General features: G+C 45.4%; 1 long non-coding RNA gene across 3 annotated transcripts; it reads left to right on the forward strand.

The window, feature by feature from the left end:
* The first annotated feature begins 409 nt into the window (after window positions 1–409).
* On the forward strand, window positions 410–27,388 carry LOC122457228. Of its 3 annotated transcripts, XR_006276686.1 has the most exons (4): window positions 410–919; window positions 12,230–12,413; window positions 13,546–13,674; window positions 26,306–27,388. It is a non-coding gene; the product is annotated as an uncharacterized LOC122457228 (long non-coding RNA). The 3 variants fall into 3 exon arrangements; XR_006276688.1 differs by lacking the exon at window positions 12,230–12,413; XR_006276687.1 differs by lacking the exon at window positions 12,230–12,413 and having other exon boundaries at window positions 416–919; window positions 13,543–13,674.
* Window positions 27,389–27,599: the final 211 nt, after the last annotated feature.

The raw sequence follows: 27,599 nt of genomic DNA on the forward strand, positions 1-27,599 counted from the left end.
ATATTGCAGAGCATATTTGGATAAATCTTGGTGATCTAAATGGCAATTTAGGGCCCAATTCTTCCAGCCTTTCTTACCTTTCATCTTAATTTGTGGAGTAAAAGGGTGGCAGTATCAGAAACTCAGAAAATGTAATACTTCTGATTGACTAGTTCAGGTCAGAAGTCCAGTTGGACTCTAAGGTACCAGCAAATAGAATTTTGTCTCTATTATAGCTGTTATTTCTTTTCTTCCCCTTGAGTTTATGTAATGGGGAGTGCTCCCCACACTGGCCCTGCAAAACCTGAATTGAGCCAGGTGGGCCCAATCAACTAATTAGGCTGCAAACAGGGGAACTTTAGGCTGGAGGCAGCTAATTAGAGAGAAGCTCACCTGTGCAGGAACAGGCCAAGTCTATAAAGCCAGGTAGCAGGCTACAGGAATGCATGTAGTAGTCACTCCCTAGAAAGAGGGAGGAGTGTTTGGGGGCCCTAGGGAGAGTCTGCAGTCACCCCTTGGGTGGAGGATTCTTGCGACTGGCACACCCAGAGGGAGAAAGGGAACCACAGTGTAGGAAGCAGTCTGGGGAAGGGATAGAGAGAGGAAGCCCAGAACTGGGACACTGAGGGTCCCTGGACTGGAACCTGGAGAAGAGAGGAGGCCTGAGTTCCCTTACTAGCCACCAAGGAACTGAGGCAGTGAATAGGATGACTGCCTAGGACTGCTGAGGGACTGTACCCCAGAAGGGGGAACACTGAGCCAAGTGGAGTACCCCAGAGGATTAAGTCACAACAGAGATGCTGAGGGTCCTGGAGTGAGCAAGAGCTGCAGCCCTGAGAGAGAGAGAGAGAGAGAGGAAAAACTGTGTGCAAACTGTGGAAGGGGTATCTAACTCAAGAGCTAATCCCCAGAGTGACCAAGAGCAGGCGCCAGACCAGCGGTGAGTGGAGCACCCTGTGAGAGTTTGCCACTAGATCCCCTTGTACAAAGGACTGTGTAAAACTCATGTCACACAGGGGTGTGAATATTTCACCCCACAAGCACCATAAATTACACCAACATAAGCGCTTTTGTGCACGGCGCTCTGTCAGCGGGAGAGCTTCTCCTGCCCACATAGCTTAAGCCACTCGCGGGGGGGGGGTTTCCTTATGCTAACAGGAGAGCTCTCTCCCATCATCAGAGAGTGTTTTCACCACACGCGCTGCAGGGGTGCAGCTGTACCAGCACCAATGCATTGCTGCGGACATACAGACATGGCCTAGGAGAGATGAGTCCAAAGACTTGAAAGCAATGCTAGTAATGAATAACTACTCAGCTCCCATTGGGTGACCATGATCAGGGAGCTAATATTGCACTAGGGTCTCCTTTGGGAGTAATGGCCCAGGCTGGGTGAAAGGGAAGGGGTGTTTTTCAGTATGATGTATTGAGGACTGTCTGGAGAACCAGTAGCCATAGCTGAGGTCTGTCTGCCCCTCCTCTTATTCTTGCGTTCCTGCACTTAAAACTTGAGGGGCTTCTGTGCAATCTCAAGAGCTCTTTGTTCTCTGTTTGGCCTGGGGAGGCTATGAAGAGGGGTATTCCAGTGCCAGGACTTCATTTCCAAGGCAGTGGCAGAAATGCTGACACACTCAATAGCCCTTGAATGGAAAGTGGGCTACTCTGAATGAATTCTGATGGCTTACGCTATACTAGATTGTAAAGTCTTTGCGTCAGGGATAGTCTTTCTGCTAGGGGTGTGTGTGTGTGTGTGTGTGTGTTGCCTGGTGTCATGGGGTCCTGAGCCCATTTAGGGCTCCTAGATGCTACCATATTACAAATGAAAAGAAAAATGCAGGCACAGAAGGATTGCCTTGCTGAAAAGTCCAGTGGTCCATCCAGTCTTGCCTCTTGTTACGTAGTGAGTAAAGCTCTGAGACGCTGAACTCTGGCTACCTGGCACTCCTTTCATATGGCCGGGCATCTGTAAGGCTCGGAGGATCTGATGGGACACTGAACTCAGATCTATGCAATTATCTGTGGAGAGCTTGGCTTTGCTGATAATTTGTTAGCTCCACACATATCCTTACTAATTATAAATCTCAACCGTGATTTGCATTTTTATGAAATGCTTGTGCTGGAAGTCTTTATTAAAAGAAACACCCATTCATATTAATTCAGTCTAATCTTGGTTGTTTGGGGTTCCATAAGAAAGTACTTTTGTAAAGCTACAAACCTAACATCTAGAACTCTCCAGTTTTCCTCCCCAGCAAACCTCTGCATTAAGTGTTGCGTTCATCTGTGAAGATGGTATATCATCCTTTTATAATAGAATCTAATGAAGTCAGAGTCCTCCACTATCCCAGCATCTTCAGCCTGGATGCTTTCCTAGTCTGAATGCCCTGGGTCAAATTCATCCCTGAAGTAACTTCATTGCAGGAGGATGGACTTGATCTACAGCTTTGCAGGGAGAAAAATCAATGGAGTTGCACCAGAGGTGAATTTGATCCAATGATTGTTGGTTGTTCAGATTGTAGGGCCAGGTGTTTTCCAAAGGTGGAGAGCATCACAATCCCTGCCCCAAACAGCTGGCAGTGTACAGATGATAGAGAGCCTGCTTTTCCACCATGTTGCACTAGATTTATGCAGGTGCAATTCCACGGACTCCAAGTGGGTTGCAGAGACACACAGCAGAGAAGAATCAGGCCCTAGAGAGTCTATTTTCTTTTCCTTTTGACACATTTTTTTGAGTCTGTTAACGATGCACTGGAGAGGATCAGGAGCAGAGCCAGGCAAGGGACAGGGATTTTGTGCAAACCCACGAGGGAATATCAATACAGATCCCAGTTTGCCAGGGGCTTGTGCAAACATCTGGTAATCAGACTTTGGGGAGTTCAGGTCAAACTTTTGCGTATCTGTCCATAGGGATATCAGTTAGCAGGAATTTTCCTCAGAACTTTTGGGGGGGTGAGCCCTGAGGGCATACATTGGCAGCAGGCTCTTTTATTCAGTGGTGTCAGTCTGTGGTGATTCAAGCTGTCGGGGCATTCACACAAACCTTGTTTCCGGTGTTGGTTTGCAGCCCCCGAGATTTACTGTCATCACTGGTTTAATATAGCTTAAAAAAATAATTGAAACCAAGGAAAAGTTTGGGATCAACACCCCTGAGCAGAACCATCGATCTGTCCAGGCTTACATGAGTCAGATTCATGGAAAGATGCACGAACTGCTACACAATCAGCCTGAGAACTGGGTTTATGAAGAAACGTGGGAGTTGCTTTGCTATCATAGCATTTACACTATGCAACTAATCAAAGATCACTCCAGTTACCCCTAATGCTTCCCTTGCATTGGCCATGGAAGCTCCTGAAGGAAAGCTGAATGTGCAGAATGGATTGGGCTACTTGAAACCTTCTGTTCCAATGGTTGAATAGGACTCGTCCTCTTCTCATTTGAACAGGTTTATTATTTAATGCATGACGGTAGCACCTAGAGCCCCCAAACAAGATCAGGGCCTTATTGTGCTGGGTGCTGTACAAACACATACTAAAACAGTCCCTGCCCCATTAAAAAAAAAAACAAGCTGACCTATTGTCCACATTGTGCCAATGGGGAATTGAGGCACTGAGGTAAAATGACTTACCCCCATATCACTCAGGGAATCTGAGAAGGATGCAGTATGGTCTAGTGGCTAGGACACTCAGATTCAGAAGACCTAGATACCATATTGGGCTCAGCAACTGACCTGCTGTGTAACCATGCACAATTCCCCTCCCCTCACTATGCCTCTTCTCCCCCTGCACTCTATTTAGATTGCAAGCTTTTTGGGGTGGAGATTGTCTCCAATTATGTGTTCATACAGCACCTAGCCCAATGGGTCTCCAATCTCAGTTATTACTGTAATGGAAATAAAATAATAATTATTAATAAATAACGAGCAGAACAGGGATCGGAACCCTGATATCCAGAGTCCCAGTTCAGGGCCTTAACCCCACTCCCAAAAAACACACTTTTAGCCTTGTGTTGAGGATGAGAATCAGACAAGTTAGCTGAATCAGACTGGAGACCACCAAGTCAGTTTCTTAGCTTAAGACAAATATAGTCCCCTAGCAAAGGAGAGTGTGTTTCTTTCTTGACAGTGCTCAGTGAGAGTCACAGAAAATGTCTCTTCCCTTTAACAGGGACTCTTCTTTAATTGGACTCTTCCTAGATGAGGCTCAAAGCCAATAATTTAATCAGCAATTTGTCTCTCATTTGAAATGCCTTTGTCTGGAGTCAGGGAAAAAAAGATTAGCATTTCCTCCCTGAAATATGGCTGCCGGATGCAAGGGAATAGAGAACGCAAATAGGCAAAGCAAAGTTAAGCTTTCTGTATAGAGCTGGAGGCTTAGCGGTGCAGATTACAACAGCAGGTGATGAGCAACTTTAGCCTCCACTGTGTAGGCTGTGAAAAATCCTGTTACACTCCAAAAGCATTTTAGCTACAGCTCTGAGTTTCAGAAAGGATTGATCTGAAATCTGAAGGGCTGGCGACAACTGGAGACCAAAAGTTATTTAGCTTTAGGCCAGGAGGAGACTCAGTAGGGCCAAAAAGCTGTTGAATTCCAAGAGCAAGCTTGAGTTCGGAGCCTGCCTTCTTTATCGCTGTCACCTGGGGGAACTTCTGATCTGCCTTGGAACTTGGCAGATAAATTGTTTGCAGCTGTATTGCAGGTCCACATAGTGCAGCATTAGGTGCATCACCAATGTTGATAATAGATGCCTGTGAAGTTTCTGTTCATTAGCAACAGATAATGAATTAACCAATTAGCTAATATTACATTTCTTAGGCCAGATCCTGTTGACTTAAATGGAGCTGTACCAATTTTAACTTTCTGAAGAGCTTGGATGAAATTCTGGCCTGACTGAAGTAAATGGCACAGGTCCCACTGAATTAAATGGAGCCAGAATTTTGCTGCTTGTTTTTAAGAGCTGGTCTGCATGTAAAACCAACACCAGTTTAAATGAAATCAGGTATTGGACCAATTTAGTGAAACCAATGGAAGTCTATATGTAGGCACACTTAAATCATTTTGAAAGAGGATTATGTGGATTTAGCTTCATTTGGTGAATTACCAGTGTAGACATGGCCTTAGGGAAAATACCCCCCAAAACAGTTATTGAATCAAAAAAAGGTTGTGTTGTAAAACAGCTGTAGATGGGAAGGGACACAACTGTCCAAAATTGAGAACTTCAGCACCCAACTCTGTAATTTTGACAGACACCTGTGCCAACTGGTTTTGATGGAAAGAGTGATCAGAAAGGCCAGAATCTGGTAGCTGCTAAACTGAACACAGGATTAATCCCATACTCTTACTATGTGTTTGGACAGCACCTACCACCTTGGGGCCCTGATCCTTATGGGGATATGCACACTATCATAACATTACTTATTATACTAGGAAAGAATCTCTGAAGTCTGTGTCCACTTATTTCACTCCTAGCAAGGAACTAACTCACTCCAAGGCTCCGAACTTTGTCTGCTCAGGAGCTGGGAAATCCTTTAGTTGTACTGGCAGCTTGTAGTTTAGGGAAAAATACCACATTTATTCTACTTTAAGGTGGCTACCTGCCTCCAGAGAGGATATTAAACACCTGATGCTAGTTCATGAAGGGGCAACAGTTATTCCTTCATGGAATTCCAAGTCTCTTGATACAACATGAAAGGAAAAAAGTATTTCCAGCCTGTGGCTGACATCCCTGGAGCTTGTCCCAGTCAGCAGTTAAACCTGTACGCCCCGTTTGTGCAGATATGAAGGGAATTTACTCTTTCTTGAAGAAAAACCAAACAGAAATGGAGAATCCCCTGATTTGCTTTCTTAGCAGTCTCCACTAAACACAGACCTAGCAATATCGCCCAACTCCGAGGCAGGCCCCCCATCTCTGAAGCATGGCCACATCCCTTCTGCAGGAGTCAGTGGGGTGTTTTCACTGCAAGGGGCATCAGGAGAGAACAGTGTCCCAAAGAGAGGCTATCAGAGACTTCAGGGATGTCTGGTAGAAGCTGGCCCAGGTTTGGAACATTCAGTCCGTCACTGAGCACTGGCTGCTTGCTTCAAAGCTTCAACAACAAATCAGCAGTCAGAGTGCTGAAGCTGCGGGCTAATGAAGCCCAGCTGTGTCAGTTCAGAACCCTGCAAAACTCAGGCATAAAAGGACAGGTTAGAAACTTCCAAGCTCTCGGAAGTGCCCTTTCTGCTGTAGGATCCTGTGGGGGGAGAGAGAGTGCACGGGGATATCCTTCAGTTCTAGAGACCTGCAGCATAATGCCAGAGGAGAGCCTATTGCCCTGCAGTAACATGTGTTGCGACCTGCTGCAAGTGCATGCTGCACTCTGATGGAGATAAAACTGAAATGCACCAGCACAGTGCAGGGAGACAGAGCATCAGGATTCAGTTCAATATTGATGTGCGGCAGTGCAACACAACGTGGCAAGGCAATCTAGTGTAATGCACAGGGTTCAGGTATCTGCTTTTAGGATGTTCAGGGCAGTCAGTCAATAGTAAGTGTGATATAAATGCTTAATAGATGAAAGATCCAGTGGTACCTGGTACTGTACTTTTGGCAATTCAGCAGCATATAGACATCCCTGAAATATTCAGAGGCACAAACAGATGAGTACCTGGGATGTGCAGCAGCAAGCAGCTCAGGAGTGTCTCTTTAAAGACCCAAGTGGTGTCTCCAGTAGAAGGCTGAGTCGAACACCACAAGAGAGGCCTGTCTGTTCCTACTGCACTCTAATAGCTTTTCTCTTTTTATGTTAAAATCCTTTCCTAATGTTTAAGATGCTAATTCCCTTCCCTTCTTCCTTCCCTCCCCCATCTGAAGGAGACAGGAGGGAATAAGAGTTTAAGGACAAGGGCTCTGGATCCATTCTGTTTTACTCCCCTGGCATCGCATTTAATTTTGGGTTTATCATCATTATTGAGGGCTTATTTTTATTAACTGTATGGTAATGATGCTGGCGTGGTGTGGTCCCAGAGCCTTTGGCTTTGGCTGAAAGAGGAGTTGACATTTCCAGGCACCAAACTGTGCAGAGACTAGATGCAAGCGGAGGAGCATGGTGAGAGCAGCTGCTCCCTCTAGCTCAGCTGAGTCAGGAGCCCACTGTACATCCAGTTGTAGGGAGAAATAAGCTGCTTTGTTAAATGTAGGGAAATTTCTAATAAGAATAAAAAGGAATAGACAGTGCAGAAGAGGCCTTCCCGTAGGAGATGAGAAAACAGAGATGGATCTGCTGGATAAAATACATTGCTGGTGCCATATAAATATGTAGTGTGTCCAAAAAACTTCCCCCATCTTAAAAGAGCATTCGGGTTTCAAAGTCAAGCACTCAGAAGTTAGGAAATGCCAGAATTAAGGTTGCCCATTCCTAATTTGCCCCTCTTGTGTGTATGCATCATGATAGAATCTTTAATTACCTGATCATACATGCCAGAGAGAGAGAGGCCTTTACCCGGGTAACTATCGGCTCCAGGGCTATACAGAAGGCTCAAAGGTGTCTGAAAACACCATAGTGATGCTTTGTACTGCCCCAACGCCCCTTCCTGTGGAGGCTTTGCAACAGAAGTCCATAGGACTTTACGTAGCAAGCTTGGCAGCAGCAGTCACCCCTAGTCTCTCAAGTGAATTTTGGTTGAATTTGTTGCACTATGGACCCCCGATCCAGATTTTAATGTGAATTCATTATTAGGGTTACCCAAAAGGGGGCGGGGTGAATTCTCCACTTGGCAGGTACAGCCAGGGAGCTATTCCCATCTCTGGGGACATGCATTAGAGCCTTGCTAATTCACATATCACTGATCCACAAGCCCAGTTATACTCCCCAAAGACACCTGTCCCTGCTCTCAGCCCTCTTCTCAGCTGAGATTTCATAGTAGGGGCTGTGATGAGTTTTCAATTACAGTACTTACAAGCTCTTCCATAGAACACTCACTAGTGTATGATAAAGTATCATCACTTACAAGTCAACTGCTCTTGCTTAAGTTAATGAACAATATCAGAGGAAGCAGCAATACTGAGTTTTATCTTTATACTTGCTCACCAATTCACAAATGACTTGAGCCAGAAACCCATTAAAGACAATGGAAAGTGTCCCACTGACTTTGGTGTGCTTTGAATCGGGTCCCAATTTTGCAAATTGCAATGGCTCTCCTAGCAGATAGTGTGAATTCGTGGTGGTTCTATGGTTAGTTATATACTAGGAAGGGACCAAAACTTCTACCCTAACCCTTTTGGATCTCAGCACGTGATGGGAGTTGGATCTGAATTCCCAGAGCAAAATCCATCCGAAGTGAGTTTGTTTCATACTGGTTTAAAAATCAGAGAAGGCTTAACTGAGAATTTGTTCCCTCAGAATTTGAGGCCAAGGTGGTGGAAGTCTCATGAGAAGAGCTAGCCTTTTGAGATTTCCACAATTCAAAATGGTGGAGACATGTTTGGCTTGAGAGATTGCTGCAGTTTGGTGTTGACAAATGCAAGAGAGAAAATGAGTTCAGATTTTTGCTTTGAACCTGAATCCTAAACTAGATCTGAGCATTGGAGCCCAGAGGAGCTAATTAGAGCTAGTTGGGAGTTTTTCACCAAAACCTTTTATTGTAAAATATTGATCCATCAAAATGAGAATTTTGTAGGAAAGCGTTGGTTTTGACAAATTTGATTAAAACTTTTGAAAAGTTTAAAAATTGTAAATTTTGTTTCAACATAAAACAAAAAAATTGATTTTTCCAGTTCAAAATTTTCTAAAATTAACCAAATGATGGCAAACAAATGTTAATAAAGACCAGTTGAAATGAAATGCATTGACTGACCCAAACAGATTTTTTCAGATTTTTGAAAATTTGAGATTTAGACTTTGTCCTGATTAAAAATGAGAAATTTTGATCTCAAGAATGTTCATGGGATGGGAAAACCATTTTCCACCTAGCTCTGAAGCTAATGTGTACTGTCAAGTCATGCCCTGGGAAAGAGTGAAGGGGATTCTCTTGTACAGAAGATTCTTAGTGTCGGAGGGCTGGTCCACACTAGGAAGTGGGGTCGACCTAGCTACATCACCATGGGGTATGAAAAATTCACACCCCCAAGAGACTAAGCCCAGTTTAGACAGCGCTAGGTTGATGAAAAAATTCTTCTGTCAACCTAGGTACAGCCTCTCAAAGAAATGGATTTACTACAGTGGTGGAAGAACATGTGAACATATGCATCAAGTCCCCACTCAGCTGAAGGGCTGAGGACATAGGGGAATTATTCTGAAACAAAGCATAAAAGACTCTGGCAAAAACATCTCTCTCCTCCTCTTGAGCTGCCCTTTGAAATGGATTTCCCTCACGGTGGCATTTCTCATTTTGACTGTTCGTCTCCCAGGACCATCTGGAATTAATATTCTGTGTTCCTGGTGCCTGCTGCTGTCTAGCTACCTTTTAATTGAGGGGCGCATCTGACGAAGCCTTAAATCACTGCTGATAGAGTGAACAATGGAACTTGAAACATCCGTATCTCATCCTGGGAGCTGGCAGCTTGTTTCATTGCAGGTGTCTAGGGCAGAGGAGGGAGAAATGGGTGAGCTATGCATTCAGCTACTGGTATCCAGATTCAAATTTGAGCCCCCTGGCAGAATGACCTGTTCCTTCCATCTTGTGCCAGGCCTGGCAGAAGTTCCCTTGTAGATCAGAGGATGCTGAACATGTCAGATGAGCCACCTCTGTTGTTTTAAGTGAATTTTATGCTGGTAAAAGGTGCCAGGATAACAACCTGAGGGATTGGTGTCTTGTATCCATAGAACAGGTACCACATGGGAGGATGAACTGTGTTGGCTTTCCACACACGCTGCTGCCTGCCGGTGGGTCCAGCTGCTCACTTGGAAGCATCTCCTCTACTAATTCATTCTCAGTGGTCCACTTAATTCTTGGCCTCTGCTGAGAACAGCCAACAAGGCTGCCAGTGGTGTGGACACTTGGAATGAGGTGTGCCAAACTCCTGTCACTTGGGCCACCAAATATCCATTCCTGTGTTGTACTGGGAATAAAGTTCAAGCACCAATATTTTTGCATTGTCCCTTGGTCTGGAGGAGGCAGAAGAGGCCTAGAAGGGAGAAGCGGGGCAGGGTTGGTTGTTTTGGGAGGAGGGATGAAGGCGGAAGAGAACGAAAAGCAGCACAGCCAAGATGTAAAGGTCCTTGGCAGCAAAGCAGTGCCAGGACTTGGTTGCAATCAATATAAAGAGGATTCCTCAGCGAGGCCATTTGACACAGACAGACCCTGCAGTCGTGTCTGGCTCTGGAGCTCCCAGACTGACTAATGCAGCCTGTGCTGCCCAATGTCACCACGCAGGGTCTCTACGTGCTGGCATAGGACAAGCAGCCAGGAAACAGACTGCTGCCTATATGGCCTAAGGATTCAGATAAGCTTTTTTTTTTTTTAGGGTGTGGGGGAGCCAAACTTTTGCAGGTTTAGCCATAGTGAACCGTGGCTCTGTCAGGTTTGTCCTTCACTAGAAATTAGCGACAACTTTCCAAAGTTTTCCTCCACCATCTGCCCTGGTTTTAGTTGAAATGCAACTAAAGAGAGCAACTTTGCTCCAGCAATCAAGCTGGTAATCTTGTTGGCATTTAATCTTGTCCACATTACGTAGCGCAGCTGTGCCTGTCCTGCCCATCTGATGCACCCCGCTACAGAGGCAGAATCGTGGCTTCCTCATGGAAGGGGAGGGGGAGGGAATTGAGGTTGACTTGGAGATGATAGTGAACCACAGGAGCTTAAAATAAGCATCAGCTAATTCCAGCAAAAACAAACCTGCACTGGGAACAGATTTCCCCAGACCACAGCCCCACTTTCAAGTGCCTTGGAATTCTAAATGTGCCTCTGAGAGCATCGACTCCTTTTAGAGTCTCTCACTTGCTTTGCTGTTTCCTAGCAGGCAAATGAGGTCTGAAGTTTGAAACAATGTTTTTTCATCAATACTCAAGCCAATACTAATAAAGACTCTGTATACTGATCACTTACAGCCCTGTCCTCATGATCTTGGGGCTGCTGGTACCTTGGCAGCTCAGAAGGGGCAAGGTTAGGCATATCAGGGTAGGCTTTGACTGGATGCCCCAGGCGTTTTTTCTGCAGCCTGGCTGGGGGTATGAAGCAGAGAGGTGAAGGGATTTTCTGTGGGTACAAAAAGGGGAGGTTTTTCTTCCCTGAAACATCCTGATGCAAAGGAGACCAGCCTGGCTGCCCGTGGAACGTGATCCAAGATTTGTATCCCAGCAATCAGAGCTGCCTGTTCTCCTCCAGTCCCCCCAACTGGTATTGTTAAACTTTGGTAATCCATCTTCCAGTGCAAGTATTGCCAATCTCACACCTATAAAAGTCAAGAGATTGTCTTAACAAACGTTTGTTGTTTTTAACTACAATGTGGGGTTTGTGATTTGCCTTTTGCTTCCTGAGCTTTTGTGTTTAAGAGGTTTTTTCCCCCACAACCAGAAGGGTTATAAACTTACTTTTTACTTTAAATGACAGTTGAAATTCTGACAGGATAGCATGATGCCTGGAGCTGGTCTTTAACAAAAGCCCCAGATTTTGAGAGACTTGTGATAAATCACAAGCGTCGGCAATGCTGACTAATGATTTCATGCCACCTACAGCCTTCCCCCAGTAGATCGTGCTTGCTAAAGAGATGCTGCCACTCTGCCGGCTTGAGCCTGGGCTGAGAGTCTGGACACTGGTCCTAGCTCAGCTGTGTCACTGACCTGATGTGTGACCTTGAGCAAATCACTTCCCGTCTTTGGGCTCCAGTTAGGGTTGGCCAAGGGGCCCATCTCAGTAAAGTGCTTTGAGATTTACTGCTGAAAAAGCCGTGCCAAAGCAGAGTCTGCTCTTAGGCCTTGTTTATACTTGCAGCTAGTCCCCATCTCCACAGCTGTTGGCGCAAGCTGCGAGGGTGCAAACCAGGCCTTTCTTTCATGATGTACGGCACAAGGAACAGGGCGGCCCTTTGTCCCTCTGCAGCAGCCAACACCTGTAATGAGGCTCATGAATCTGGAGCTGTGCTAAGGTCCCAGTCCATTGGGTTAAGAGGCATCAGGTTTGTTCTCTGTACAAGTGTCATGACATTTGCCTGCACTTGTGGCTTGCAGCTGTGAGGATGCACCGATGACTGAAAAATAGGGGCTTTGGGCCATTGGCCTCCTTTGGTTAGGATCACAGTGTGTTATCTCAGGCAAACTAACCCATCTTCCCTTTTCTCCCAGGCAGGGGGACCTGACAGATTCCGCTCATTAAAAGGAGAGAACAGCCCCACCTCTACCCCCACCACATCACAGGTAGCTCCCAGTAAAACAGTCTATCTGCTACAGCATGGCAATCCCCTTCAGACAGATCTCCTTCGCCCACAACACCCTTCCTCCCTCTCCCTCCTTTGCATGCCACATAGAGGTAGACATTGATAATTAATCAATCTTGCAGAGGGGAATAGAGTAGTCTGTCAAATGTTAAGGCATCAGAGGCACTGGTTGAATTGATCATGGTGGGAGCTGAACAGCCAGTGCTAATTAACATATTGTTCTCTAGACACTGCTCTCCTGCAGCACAGGGGACAAGGCACACAAACCTGAGCATTCAGGTTCTGATCTACAACGTTGTAAGCCCGCTCCAGTGGCCAAGCTACCTTGGCCTCTGGGCTGTGACAGGAGAGAGATCCTGGGGAGGTGCAGTCTCAGAGTTCAGCTGGAGGGCAGCACTTTCCCATGGTAATGTGATTTGAGGGAGAAAGTAAATGAAGTTTTGATGGGCTTGAAATGGTCCCAGAAAATGGCCAGGCCCATCCTTGCCCCAGGAAGGAACTTCATGTACTCTGACACCTTGTGCCACTCCAGTCACACGGCTATTGCTTCCAGTGGGGGAGTGAGGGATATGGAGTTGAAATGGCCTGAATTTACTGTAGGATCATCTCAGTCTACTGAGAGATTGGCCAACAGGGAAACAAACACTGGTATTGCTCAGCTCAGCCCCAAAATGGCTAACTCAGAGCACCTGCCCGTAGAAACCCAGAGATTTATTCCTGCCCCAAAACGAAGAACCCCATCTCCATCCACAATGCCTTAGTGTATTACAGCACCATTGCTAGCAAAGTCCTGGCTTTAAAAGAGAAGGGCATTTCCAGGGAAATACGCTGCCAGTCAGCTTAACCATACAGGGTTTACAGTTTCCCCAGTGATACTCAGTGATGTCACATCACTGCAGTTGTGATATGTATGGCACTGTGACCTCCAGCCAAGGATCTCAGTACACTTCAGCATGCATTATATCCTCCTTATTTGCGTTACCATAGTACCTAGGTTTCAGAGTAGCAGCCGTGTTAGTCTGTATCTGTAAAAAGAAAAGGATAACTTGTGGCATCTTAGAGACTAACAAATTTATTAGAGCTAGTCTCTAAGGTGCCACAAGTACTCCTTTTCATAGTACCTAAATGTCCTAGTCATGGGCCAGGAGCACACTGAGTTAAATAATTAAAACCCACACAGTCCTTTGCCATGTAGGTGAATATCATTTTCTCTGTTTATAGAAGATCCAGCTGAGACGCCCTATGGTGAAGGGACTCGCCCAAAGCAACACAGGTGAGTGAGGAACAGAACCAAGAATTGAACCCAGGAGTCCTGCTCTAACTAAGACAACCCTGACACTTAAGGTGCTGCAGGTAATTTCACAAAAATGCACATTATGTTGTTTCTGCATTTCACAGAATACTAGAGCTTGGCTGAAATGTTTCTACTGAAAAAATGCCCACCTATCAAAACCTTTTTTTCCCCCAGGGAAACCATTGGGGGAGCATTACTATATTATATATGTATTTGTATTTTATCTTTCAACAGGAAATTCCAAAATGAAATGGAAAATGTCAGTTTTTGAATTAAACCAAAAACATTTCCTGTTTTGAACAGACATGAAACAAAAATGTTTTTCACTTAGCTTAGAAATCTCTCATGAAAAATCCAAACATTTGAATAAGAAGCTTCAAATGAACAAAATGTTCAGAATTCTCTGTGGGGGAGGAAAGTTTTGTTTGTTTTACCAGCTCTACAAAATACATCTTTCTTCCCAGCTCTGTCTCCTATGTATAGAGCAGGTTAATGTGTAGATGTAGTAGAGACCCTGTGAGCCACACAAAACTGTATTCCTAGGCTCAGATGAGCTGCAGAGTCAGGACAAGCGTCCAAGCAGTTTATCAGTTCACACAGCTAATAAGCAGCAGGGAGGCAGAACCCAGGATCTTTGGTTTTAACATTCCAGCTGCCAAACAGCTGCCCAAGGTCTGTCCCCTGCAGAGCGAAGATGCTGTGCATGTTACCATGCAGATGTGTAAAATAATTGAGTCATCTGGAAGCAATTTAGAGCTGGGAGCAGGAGTGAAATATGCTCCTACCCCAATGGGGAGGGGAATCTCCAGATGGATTTTTGGATGCATATAAATATTAGAGGAAAAGCAAGTGCAGAGGCCTCTTTCGCTTATGTTTGTAACTCTCTTGTGCCTAGCTAGTACGATCGATGACTGGGGTTTTATAAATAGCACAGACACAAAGACAGGCAGGGGAACCTTCCTCTTGTTGCAGTCTAGTTTGTTTTTGTTGGTTTTTTCCCCTCCTTTTGCTCTAGATTATGAATTGTTTGATATGGAATTTCAAATGATCACTTAAGGATCTAATTAGCCCATAACAGCACCAACTAAGCAACCTGGGTGTAGTGTGGGTTTAAGTGGTTAGTGCTTCTCTCACTTTTTAATTGGTGTTTAATTAAAAGAATAAAAAAGAAAAGCAGCTTTGTCTGGGCCATTTGGGTTTAAATATTAAACAGCACATTTCTTCTTGGGACAGGAGTGGCCTAGGTTTGGGGTCCTCTAGGGAGAAGCTAAAAGAAGTCTCCCTGATCACTCTAGTCCATATAGAAATGTTCCCTCACTCTACAGCAGTACTAGGGGTGTGTGTATGGGGAGAACTGTGTGTGCATGTGTGTTCATCTTTAGGTGTGTAGGCAGATATGTATTGTGTGTTCACGTGATCTGACAGCAATGGGCTTTTCTGCTCCTCATACAATGCACTGCAGAAACTCAGCCTTGCAGCCAGTGGCACATCATTCGCCTTTCTTCAAGCTCAGTGAGGCGCAGATGTTGTTCAAACTAGGGAAAATGTCAGCTCCCAGGAGGAGCACAGGGTTAACTTACAGTGAGCCTATTGCTGCTTGCATGCATTTACATACGCTCTTTTGGACAGCCTTCAGCGGTCTCCCACCTGCTTCCCTTTCCCTCTCCTCCACTTAGTCTGGTTCCCCTCTCTCCTTCATGACCCTGCCTTTCTCCCCTTTTACTCCTGTTACGTTTTGTGCACACACCCCCGTGTGCACGGAGCAGGCATTTTCTCAGTGGTTTTTGATTTACATGAAGTAAAACAACAAAAACAACGAGAGTAAACAGCTTCCTGAGCTAGACTTACACCGTGCTCTCTCTGCAATAACACGGGGCTCAATGCTGGGTGGAATTCTCTGGCCTTAAGCCCTATGATGATTAACTGGTACGGCATTGGGTCTGCCTCCCAAAAAGGCAGCTGACCTGCAGATAGGGAGAGACCTTGCAAAAATGCAATAGCGCCAAAACAAACTGTTGGATTGCAATAAACACTCAAACCCCACGGTTTTGTGCTCTGGTCCCTTCTCCCCCAGACTCTGTACCAGCCCTGCAAGGAAATCCATGAAAGCAGCTGCATCCTTGTGGGATGCCCATTACTGCCAGAACAAATCTTCAAAAATACTGAGGGTTTAAAAAAAAAAAATTTTCTTTGCCTTCTTGTTTCTGAGCTTCAGGGTCACAATTTCAAGCTTTTCTCTGCAAGCATGAGGACTGTTATTCTTATTCCTTGTATTTCTATAGTGCATAGGTGCCAGAGTCATGGATCAGGACCCCATTGGGCTAGGTGCTGTACAAACATACACCAAAGCTGACAAACATCTGGTTTTGCAAAACGAAAGCTTTTGTAAAATTAAAAAGCTTCATGTGTAATCCCTTATGGGCACAAGCTGGGGATTTGTGGAAAACATCATGTGTTGAGAGCTGGCAATGCTGGATGTCTCCAGAAGCGCTGAAAGAAAAGTGGCCTTGTCTTTGGAGTATATCCCTATTTGCAGTTGATTTTCCGAGGCTGGAGCAATCGGCATGAGGTACACAGCAATGTCTGCCTGTCTCCTAATTCTGGGTAGGCTTCTCCCAACTTCATGAGTATTATCCAGCACCACAAGCAATGGGCCATCCTGCAGCAAACAGCTTGGTGACTAGCCTTGCTCCCCTTCGGATGCCAACAGGAGCTCTCACTCACTGCACTCTCCTTCCATGGGTATGTTTTCCAGTGGAGACCATAACGCAGCAAAGCCCTCCTTCACTTTCCCCTTGGGGGGCAGTCTTTGTGCCTGCAATGTGGCCTGAGCAGGGATGCAATGAGTGGGAGGGGGAATCCATTAACAAAGTATCCAATCATTCCTGCTCTGATTTATTAGAGTCACTAATGTCTGAAACTTGTCTAGTGTTCTTGCTTCCTTGGCCTCTTGGCAAAGGCTGGCAGGCTAAGTTATAACGGCATCAGGAAGGCTATTACATCTGTGCCACTGCTCAGGCATCCAACAGTAACTGAAGACCAGGCAGTCCCGAGCAGCTTTTGAACCAGTGATGGTTTTCAAAGTAATTTTCTGCACAAGTGTAATTACAATAGGGGAAGGAGGCATGGCTTCTCTTCCTACCTTTCTGAAACCCCCATGTGAGGTCATCCTGGCTAGAGATTATTGGTTTGAGGGCTATTCCTACACCCTCTGCATCTCTCTTCTGACTTGTGGAAAGTATAGCCCTGATTGTCCTGGAAAAAAATCAGACTGCACCTGCTGGAAGCACCTGAGTACGAGGGGCAAAAAACCTCCCGTTGTCAGCTACAGCATATTGCAGATAATTGAACCCTACCAGTGGGGTCTCAATGAGTGATTCCATCCATAGTCCTCGCTCTTAGTTCTGTGGAAATGAACATGGCATACATTCTGGCACAACTCCTGTAGCAAGAAATCTTAAGTAGTAATTCAACATTTCTGCACCATCAGGGGAAGAGGTAGGATATTTAAATCTTGTCTAGCAAGCCAGGGGGCAGAGCACTAGTAATGGTGGTTCTGAGCATGGGTCTCTCCACTCTCCCCTTTTCCAACCTGGCCGCTGTTAAAAATAAATAAATGGATACACCTGGAAAAGTTAATGGCCACAAGTTTAACTTTCCCCTGCCTCGTTAGAATTTGGGGCGACTTGGTGCACAACATACAAAATGTGCATGCCTATGAATACCAAGCATGTTACTAGGTTAAAGTAAATTTAAAGTAACATTTGAAAGTTGAAAGATGAAAGCAGATCACAGGCCAAAGATCCAACGCTCTAGAACCACTTCTAAGCCTTTTACTACTAGAGATTATTAGCATTTTAAAGTGAAGAGCATTAGTGAGGGGGATACAGAGAAGGGAAAGTTGGAAGGAATTTCTGTTGCAGAGATGAAAAATCTGAAAGCAATGACCAAGGATAAGGAGGAATAAAAAGCATCTGGCTTATGAAGCCACAAAAAAGGGGGGTGCATCTCTGGGGGGGGGACCATCAATTTATTTTTTAGATCCTGGATAAATATTTTAGTGGGTCGAACTGCTGGGTTTATTTTGTGTTCTCAACAAAATTGTTAAGGTGGTTTAGTCCAGCAGGTGGTTTGTGAAGCATGTGGGCAAAGGCTCAGTCTCGCTCAGGTTTCTCCCTGCTGCTGTAGTAAGTGGGAGGGAGGGTGCCTCTCATAGGACCCAGCCGCTGCAGGCACCTTCCTCCCCCCACATCTTGCTGACTGGCTGGTTGGCACTTCTGTCCCAAGGGGTGAATGTGAGGAACTGATGGGAGAGAAGGGTGCTGGATAAGGTGACCCCCTGCTGCCCTGTGAATTCATCTCTTCTCTCTTTCCTCCCCCCGCCCCCACTCTGGTCTCTCTGCATCCTGTCTCTTTAGAAGGGGTGGGGTGGGCTGGACTTGACAGAATGGAAAGGAGACCAGCAAAATGTTAAGGGTGTGGGTGGGATACCATCTAGGATCTCAAGCAGCAGAAAAATAATTTGAACTGACCAAAGAAGAGAAGGAGGGGGGAGCCCTCTCAAATTCAACTTGGTGTGCTGTGAACTGTGTGTTTTCTGTGTTTCCTGCCGCCGCCTCAGTCTGAACTGGTTTCCTCCAGCGTGGCAGATCTTAACAGACCATTTGTAAACCCGCAGTGTTAGCGCAGTCGGTGCGTGCTCACGACGAGCAGCATAGCTGCAAAGCTCACGTGTGGAACAAGAACTGGACTATTCAGGCTAATCTCCAGGAAAAAAAAAATGAGTCAGGGCAGACGTGCTCTCGCTGGATTCTGGGCTACTTATGTAGCCCTTTCTCCGAGACCTGGCCCTAAGGGGAGTCTGGCTGCATGGAGACTGGAGCGCTCTGCCTTTGTTTGAAGGAGTATGGTTTGCAGACACTTGTGTGCCCTCAAAATTAGTTACAGGGGCAAATCTACGACTGTGTGCTGCAGGTGATTTGATTTACCCCTACAGTCCAGTAGCAGGAAGAGATACAGAGGCTCAGCTCTGCTCTCATAAATCACAAGTATTCAGTATCCTGAGTGCAATGAGCAGTTCCTCATAAACTAACGCTTATTTCACATCTGAAAAAACACCAACACAATTTGCAGCTTTGTCAGCCACAGAAGAGAGAGCAAGGATTAAATGAATCACAGAACCCAAATTCTCCTTTTTTGCATAGGATGGGTCCCTCTGGATTAATGGATGACTTATTTTGGGGAAGTTTGTCCAAAAGAGGCAGTGTGGCTTAGTGCATAGGACTCTAGATTGGGATTCAGAAAACCTGGATACTATTGCTGGTTCTGCTATGTATACTCACACTAGCTGGGTGACCACTAATGCGGGGATATGCACCCAAGCTGGAATCACACCCCAGCTCATCTGGTAGAGGTAGTCTAAGAGGGCACACTTCACAAATGTGCACAAGTCACCCCTGCTGGTTTGTGCATTGTGAACAGGCATTTGCTATTTACTGTTCATTCATAAGACTCCCCTTTGCTTTCTGTAGCTGCAGAGATGGGCCTGAGCCACAAAGCTCTGATTCAAACCTCAACTTTTGGGTGTGGGGGACCCAGGGCATCAGTTTGGGCTCCTATCTGTATTATACCTTACAACCCCATGTTTGTTGCAGGCTGCACACCCAATGGGATGCGTCTGTCTCTGGGATGGAAGATGTCCATGCACAGCACTGACCTTTCTCCAGGTTGAGGGTGTGACTGACCAGCTGCCATTGAGCACACTAACACACATGCCCTTCCTCTTTTCTCCCCATAAGCTCTGTCTGCCAAGCTCCCAGCACTCAGGCGCACAGAGATGGGGGCAATTTTTTTGAAGCTATTTTAAACCTCCTAGGAGGAGCCTTCCCCTTCTGTTTGCATGCAGAGCTACTATTTTGTTGTTATAAAAAGAGGAGGAGAATAAACTCCTCTCCTTATCCACTAGGAACAGGACAAGAAGCAATGGGCTGAAATTGCACTAAGGGAGGTTTAGGTTGGACATCAGGAAAAACTCCCTATCAGGACAGTTTAAGCACAGCAACAAATTACCTAGGGAAGTTGTGGAACCTCCATCACTGGAGGTTTTTAGAACAGGTTTGACAAACGCTTGTCAGGGATGGTCTAGACAATATTTAATTCTGCCCCAGCACAGGGTGGGCGGACTGGACTAGATGATCCATCGAGGTCCCTTCCAGTCCTAAATTTCTATGGTTCCATTTAGTAAATAAATGAAAGAAAGTGGCAGAAAAAGCCCTTCCGTGTAGTTTCACATGACTTTTGACTTGATTGAGGGAGAGGGGAATGCACACAGCTGAGCCAGGAGGAAAACAAACAGCCAGAAGGCAGCAGCCGTGCCAATAAAACATTGATGTTTTCTAATAATGATGTTTAATATCAAAATACGTATTTATAGCCTTTCATCCGTAGCTGGAACTTCTTCAGTTGGCCAATTAAAGTCCTTGGAGTTATAGCCAGCATGCAAATATAACATGCATGAGGACAAAAGGAGAGTGAGACATTGAGAGATGCAATTTTGTCCATGTTTTCAAGAGTGGCTGCTGACAGATAGACAGACCAAGTGGTTCAAAAGTAACCAGTCATTTTGGGTGACTTTGTTTTAGGGTGCAATGTACGATATGTTGGTCTGACTTTCAGAGGTGCTGAGCTCCAACTACTTCTGCTGAAGTCCAGGAGAGCTGCAAGTGCTTGGCAAATTTTAAATTGGGGTCCAAATAATGTCACAAGAAGTTGTGTAAATGAAAAGACCCAAAATCACCAGGCATATTGGAAAAATCTCTCTCTCCCTCCATTCCCATCTGTGTATCTGCTCGCCCACAGGGGCAGGTGGCCAGAGAAGGAAAGACTCTCTGTACTTGGTTTAAAGAGAATTCAGTCAGCGTGGGGCCTCTCCTAATAGTCTGCGGGACTGTTTGTCCTCTGCTTGCTGTAATTTCACTCTGTCCCTCCCTCGTGCTGTGTCTGACGCCTCATTTCTGAATCTGATTTCACCCCACCCTTAAATTTGCTCTGCAAGCTGCCACCCTGGCGTGACAAGTTTGATCTTTAATTTGTTTTTATGAGGCTGTGAATTACTTCCCGGGTGCATGAAGAGTGGATCATGGTATGGCAACTGCCCCCTCCAAAATCAGCACCAAGCAGCCCGTCACTGCACCACCAGCAAAGCCTGGGGCCAGCAGCTTGGGGCTGCTCCACCCCAGAACCTCTCCCAACCTTCCCCCTGCTGAGCAGAGATGGTGACATTTATGCGAGTTCTCCCTGAACCGCCCATTCCTCCCCGAACACACACGCTCCCTCCCTCTGTCCTGTGACTTTTCAGCAGCAAACATCCACCTCCCTCCGCTCAATCCCAGCTGTTTTTAACCTGGGAGCTTGCTTCACTTTGAGCCAGCCTGTTCTGCATGGTGGTTGCTAAATCTCTCTCCCATCTCTATCACTTCCAACCCAATGCCAGACCAGAGATGGAGGGGTCCTTTACCACGGGGGAGGGAATGAAACAAGGCAACTTGGTCTAATTCCTGGCAAGATTTATGATTTGAGTTGCTTGCTGCGACTTCCGAGAGTTAACTTGTACGTTGGCCTCACCTAGGGTCAGGGGGAACCAGTTCAGTACTAGTTTTCTGACTGCCTTTTGAATGGTTTCTGTTTCCACTGTGCATGGAGTCTCAGGCTACCTGGCTGATGGATACAGCCCCTTGTGTAATTTTCCCATTCAGAGTGGGGGCAGGACTCTTCAGTTCTGATTCTGGCTGGTCTCTTGACTATTTCTATAATCCTGATTCAAGCATAGTTATGGTCCAGAGAAGTGACTCTGTGAAAATGTAGCCTTGTTACTCAACAGTGCTGCTCCCTGCTGTCTTCCAAATCAGAGCTGCTGGCTTCTCATTCGTATTTAACTCTGATACCGTGCTAGTGTCTAGAGGTTTCAACCAGGGTGGTATCCCCTCATGGCAGGTGCTGTACAAACGTAAAGTAAATGGGTCTTTACACATAGAAGATGGAAGTAGTAATGACTTATCAGCAGGGAAGAGCCTCTTATTCTTATTAAACATCAAAATGGTCAGAGGCCTTGGTCAAAACAGGGAGCCCATTGTACTAGGCTCTGGGCAAATGCATATCAAGACACCGTCCCTTGTCTGAAGAGAATTGCTATCTAAAAATAAAAGCGATATACAAAGGCTGACGGGATACAATCAATCAAATACAGATCTTAGTAGGCAGAGACATTTGCAATTTTCCTCAAAAGTATTCTAAGGAAAGCAAGTGTCAACATGCCTCATACGCCCCTCTTCCTAACCTTTCTTCCACTGCTAATTGCAGGTAAGTAAGCTGGATTCTATTCTGGCTTGCACAGCACCATCAGACCGGTGCACTGATTTTCAGTACAGGGTCTTTATTACTAGTGATGATGCCCAAAAGAGCCCAGTCCAACTCTCCTCTTCCAGGGGCACTGGCTATTGGAAGAGAAAATTATTTTTACTTGCAAACTGAGTACATTTGATCCATAGTCAGTAAAAAAAAAAAAAAATTTCAGAGTTGCTTTTCAAAGCATAATTACCTTTTAATCTTTAAACTTCTAAATGTGTTCAGTCTAAGGAGTCTAATAGGCCTAGAGGGCATTTAAATTGGTTTGGCTTACACTGTATCCCACCACTTTAGACTATCTGGTGACTATCACTCACTTACCACCATGCAGCTTGTACCCCATAGTGTGGTTCTCACCTGCTCTATGCAAAGTGCAGGAAAATGGGTGTAAAATGCTACAGAATCAGAACTCTCCACTCACTTGCACTAGTGCACCCCATGTGCTAATTATTAAATGAAGATAAGAATAATAATGCAGAAATACAAGAGACCTATAGGCCTAGACTTGTAAGAGGTAGCTTAAGCAGTTAGCCTAAGTATGAGGCCAAACAGCTGAGTAGGACGAAAGTTGCTGAACTGGCTTGGCACAAGTAAGTAAACTAAAAATGACCTTAAGTCATAAGATTTTGTTTTGCTTGTTTTGTAGTTATCACAAGTGTTGAAATTGAGCATCAAGTGCTGACAGGTAACCACAAGAAGGTAGTTTGTATCAGCTTTAGGGTATTTTTGGAGGACAACATCAGCAGATGTTTAACTGCAGGTAGTTATGGTAACTAATTGACATATGCTAATGAGTTAATATATTGAATAGGCTAAGGACATGCCCAGCTGAACAGTAATTTGGGTACCACTGGGGCCTGATCTAGGGATGAGAACCTACCAAATTTCAGAGTGTTAATTGGGAATTCTAAATAATCAAAGTAATTAATACTGAACCAATAGATCAGGCAACACTAGCATCTCATAGCCACACTTCTCAGTTGTGAAGGACATGGGGAGTCAAACCAGCTCTTATGCATCCCCATCCCCTCGGAAACTGACCTACAGAGGTTAAGTGAAGGTAAGTGAATCCAGACATTAAGATGTCAGAAGAGAAGAATGTACCTAGAAAAAGGGTATATCAATATAAGGGATGTCAATAACTCCCTCCCTGGGTATTGTGGGACTGTTTAATTAATGTGGTAAAAGCTCTCTGAGATCCCCAGATGCAAGATGTTTCTCTACATGTATTATTTTTGTTACCTGGTGTCATCAGACGCCACCAATGTGGTGCTCTGCTCTGTTCAATGATACCAGTCGGCTGTGTGCGTGTGAGTTCTCCCTGTGTGCTATCCTAGTTCTGCACAGATAGCTGGCTCAGCAGATCTTGAGCAAACTGCCCAATGCCCACAGGCTCTAAGAAGGTACAAAGGTACCCAGCGAGGTTTATTGTCAAATGAAAGTCTCTAGTTCCCCAGATTAGATGTCTACAGTTCTGCTAATACATATGTGCTCCCTGACAATGGACTGGCTCAGTCAGTGGCGGGAGTGGCCACTGCTCCCTAGGCCAGACAAAGACGTCCACTCAGGGATAGGTTTTAGAATAGCAGCCATGTTAGTCTGTATTCGCAAAAAGAAAAGGAGTATTTGTGGCACCTTAGAGACTAACAAATTTGAGCATAAGCTTTCGTGAGCTACAGCTCACTTCATCAGATGAATTCAGTGGAAAATACAGTGGGGAGATTTATATACACAGAGAACATGAAACAATGGGTGTTACCGTACACACTGTAACAAGAGTGATCACTTAAGGTGAGCTATTACTAGCAGGAGAGCCAGGGGGAAAAAACCTTTTGTAGTGATAATCCAGGTGGGCCATTACCCTCTGATCCTACTGAGGGTTACCAAAAGAACCTACACCATTTGCTCAAGAAACTCCCTGAAAAAGCACAAAAACAAATCCGCACAGACACACCCCTGGAACCCCGACCTGGGGTATTCTATCTGCTACCCAAGATCCATAAACCTGGAAATCCTGGATGCCCCATCATCTCAGGCATTGGCACCCTGACAGCAGGATTGTCTGGCTATGTAGACTCCCTCCTCAGGCCCTATGCTACCAGCACTCCCAGCTATCTTCGAGACACCACTGACTTCCTGAGGAAATTACAATCCATCGGTGATCTTCCTGAAAACACCATCCTGGCTACTATGGATGTAGAAGCCTCTACACCAACATTCCACACAAAGATGGACTACAAGCCGTCAGGAACAGTATCCCCGATACTGTCATGGCTAACCTGGTGGCTGAACTTTGACTTTGTCCTCACCCATAACTATTTCACATTTGGTGACAATATATACCTTCAAATCAGCGGCACTGCCATCGGTACCCGCATGGCCCCACAGCATGCCAACATTTTTATGGCTGACTTAGAACAACGCTTCCTCAGCTCTCGTCCCCTAATTCCCCTACTCTACTTGCGCTACATTGATGACATCTTCATCATCTGGACCTACGGAAAAGAAGCCCTTGAGGAATTCCACCATTATTTCAACAATTTCCATCCCACCATCAACCTCAGCCTGGACCAGTCCACACAAGAGATCCACTTCCTGGACACTACGGTGCTAATAAACGATGGTCACAAACACCACCCTATACTGGAAACGTACTGACCGCTATACTTACCTACATGCTTCCAGCTTTCATCCAGACCACACCACACGATCCATTGTCTACAGCCAAGCTCTACGATATAACCGCATTTGCTCCAGTCCCTCAGACAGAGGCAAACACCTACAAGATCTCTATCAAGCATTCTTACAACTACAATACCCACCTGCTGAAGTGAAGAAACAGATTGACAGAGCCAGAAGAGTACCCAGAAGTCACCTACTATAGGACAGCCCCATCAAAGAAAATAACAGAATACCACTAGCCGTCACCTTCAGCCCCCAACTAAAACCTCTCCAATGCATCATCAAGGATCTACAACCTATCCTGAAGGACGACCCATCACTCTCACAGATCTTGGGAGACAGGCCAGTCCTTGCTTACAGACAGCCCCCCTACCTGAAGCAAATACTCACCAGCAACCACACACCACACAACAGAACCACTAACCCAGGAACCTATCCTTGCAACAAAGTCCGTTGCCAACTCTGTCCACATATCTATTCAGGGGACACCATCATAGGGCCTAATCACATCAGCCACACTATCAGAGGCTCCTTCACCTGCGCATCTACCAATGTGATATATGCCATCATGTGCCAGCAATGCCCCTCTGCCAAACCAGACAGTCTCTACGTAAAAGAATAAATGGACACAAATCAGACGTCAAGAATTATAACATTCAAAAACCAGTTGGAGAAAACTTCAATCTCTCTGGTCACTCAATTACAGACCTAAAAATTGCAATTCTTCAACAAAAAAACTTCAAAAACAGACTCCAAGGAGAGACTGCTGAATTGGAATTAATTTGCAAACTGGATACAATTAACTTAGGCTTGAATAGAGACCGGGAGTGGATGTGTCATTACACAAAGTAAAACTATTTCCCCATGTTTATTCCCCACCCCCCCCCACTGTTCCTCAGACATTCTTGTCAACTGCTGGAAATGGCCCACCTTGATCATCACTACAAAAGGTTCCCGTCCCCATCCCCGTCCCCCTGCTCTCCTGCTGGTAATAGCTCACCTTAAGTGATCACTCTGGTTACAGTGTGTGTGGTAACACCCATTGTTTCATGTTCTCTATGTATATAAATCTCCCCACTGTATTTTCCACTGAATGCATTCGATGAAGTGGGCTGTAGCCCATGAAAGCTTATGCTCAAATAAATTTGTTAGTCTCTAAGGTGCCACACATACTCCTTTGCTCAAAGATACATTCTCATGCACAGGTACAAATAGGTTACACATCACTCCTGATGCATTGAGGTACAGCCCCTCTATGCATTAGGGTGCTGCCTCTCCCCTGGTACAGGTTGGTTCAAAACAACAAGTCTATCCATCATATTGTCCTTTTGACCCTGTCTTTAGGATGGGTCTGCCTGTTCCTTGTTATCTCTGTGGGATGTGTTCATACCAGGATGTTCTGGTGCCATCCTGGCACATGCTTATCTTATTAGTGCTTATATGTGTATACGTGCTTTTAGCAGCTGCCTTTTTTGCCAACTTCTGTGAGCCTCTCCCTCTGGCTCATAGCATAACTTTTGCTTTATGTTAGCAAGGTCTTGACCATTACTTTACTTCAGGCTGCAGGCCTCATACCAGCCTCTTATACAAGGGTTTATGTTTCAGGGACTCATCTTACTACACCTGGATACCAGGATGAGAGCTATCAAGGTAAATTATGAGATGACCCCAAAATAAAAAGTAGGCCCCAAGGTTTGGTTTGCACCAAGAGAAAAAAAGGAAACATGAGAACCTGCCCTTTTGCAAATTGCATCTCTAAGCAGAAACTTCGGAAGCGGGGAACCTTGGTGCACAAGAGAGGGCTCACAACTAGTATCAAGAGGATTGAAATAAACACAACTGTCTGTGCAGCCATGTGGAAGGCAGTCTAACCCACGGATGCTGTGTGGCGGGGGAAACAAGACTTTGAAAAGCAGAAACTATTTTCCTTTCAACCAGCAATTGAAAGAGCCCTGGGTGCCTATTGGAGCTGGATGTGGCGCATTTCTGGAGCAGAAAAAAACCCTCACAAAACCAAAATGTAAGAAAAACAAGCACAGAAAACCCCAGTGAAATCTCAGGTGAGACACGTTTGGGAAGTTGCCTATCGCTGCCAGTCACTGGCACATGAGCACAGGTGACATCACCAAGGTTCCAGGCACTCCAGTCAACAGGAAACATAGGTACTTTGTGCCTCGTGGTCATAATAAAGCTGGCTGATTATTTAGCCCACACATTACACCTGCCTAGACCTGGGATAATCCACTTGCCAGCTTCATTGCTGATGGTACCGGTTTGAGGACTGGGATAGCAGGAAGTGCTGCAGGTCAGGAGTCAGGTACACTGGCAAAGCTGTGCATGGCGAGCTCAAAGACTACAGTAATGGGAGCTGACTGAAGTGCATTGGATGAACTGTTTATGGGATCACAATTTGATGCTGCAAGATAGGAGAGAAAAGTATTGCCAGGGATATGTAAAGGCCCTGGCTGGAATAGCAGAAGTGTTGAGAGTCAGGTAAGATAGAGCAAATCCCACACTTCATCCAGTGCATGAAGTCCTGCACTAAGCAAACAAGTCGTGCTTTTTATTCCCTTCACCCCCAACTTGCATGGTCCGCCATCACCACTAGCTGCACTATCTCAGCTGACAGTCTATGGGGCTGCAATTTCAAACTGATTTTTTTTAAATAAACAAAGAGAAGAAAGTGAATGCCATACCTGTTAAATGCAGCCTTGGCTGTAATAAACGCTGAAGTTGACTATTCCCGGAGGGACTTGCTAATGTAGGAGATTGATTCACTGCAGTGTAACCCCCCAAGGCCTTTACACAGAGCTCTGACTAAACTTCCTATAAAATCAATCCAGCCTTTTCACCACTTTTGACAGGGTGTTCTAATATTAATCCACTCTCCTTGTCAGTC

The sequence above is a fragment of the Dermochelys coriacea genome, chromosome 22 (assembly GCF_009764565.3).
Source record: "Dermochelys coriacea isolate rDerCor1 chromosome 22, rDerCor1.pri.v4, whole genome shotgun sequence".
Classification (NCBI taxonomy): domain Eukaryota; kingdom Metazoa; phylum Chordata; order Testudines; family Dermochelyidae; genus Dermochelys; species Dermochelys coriacea.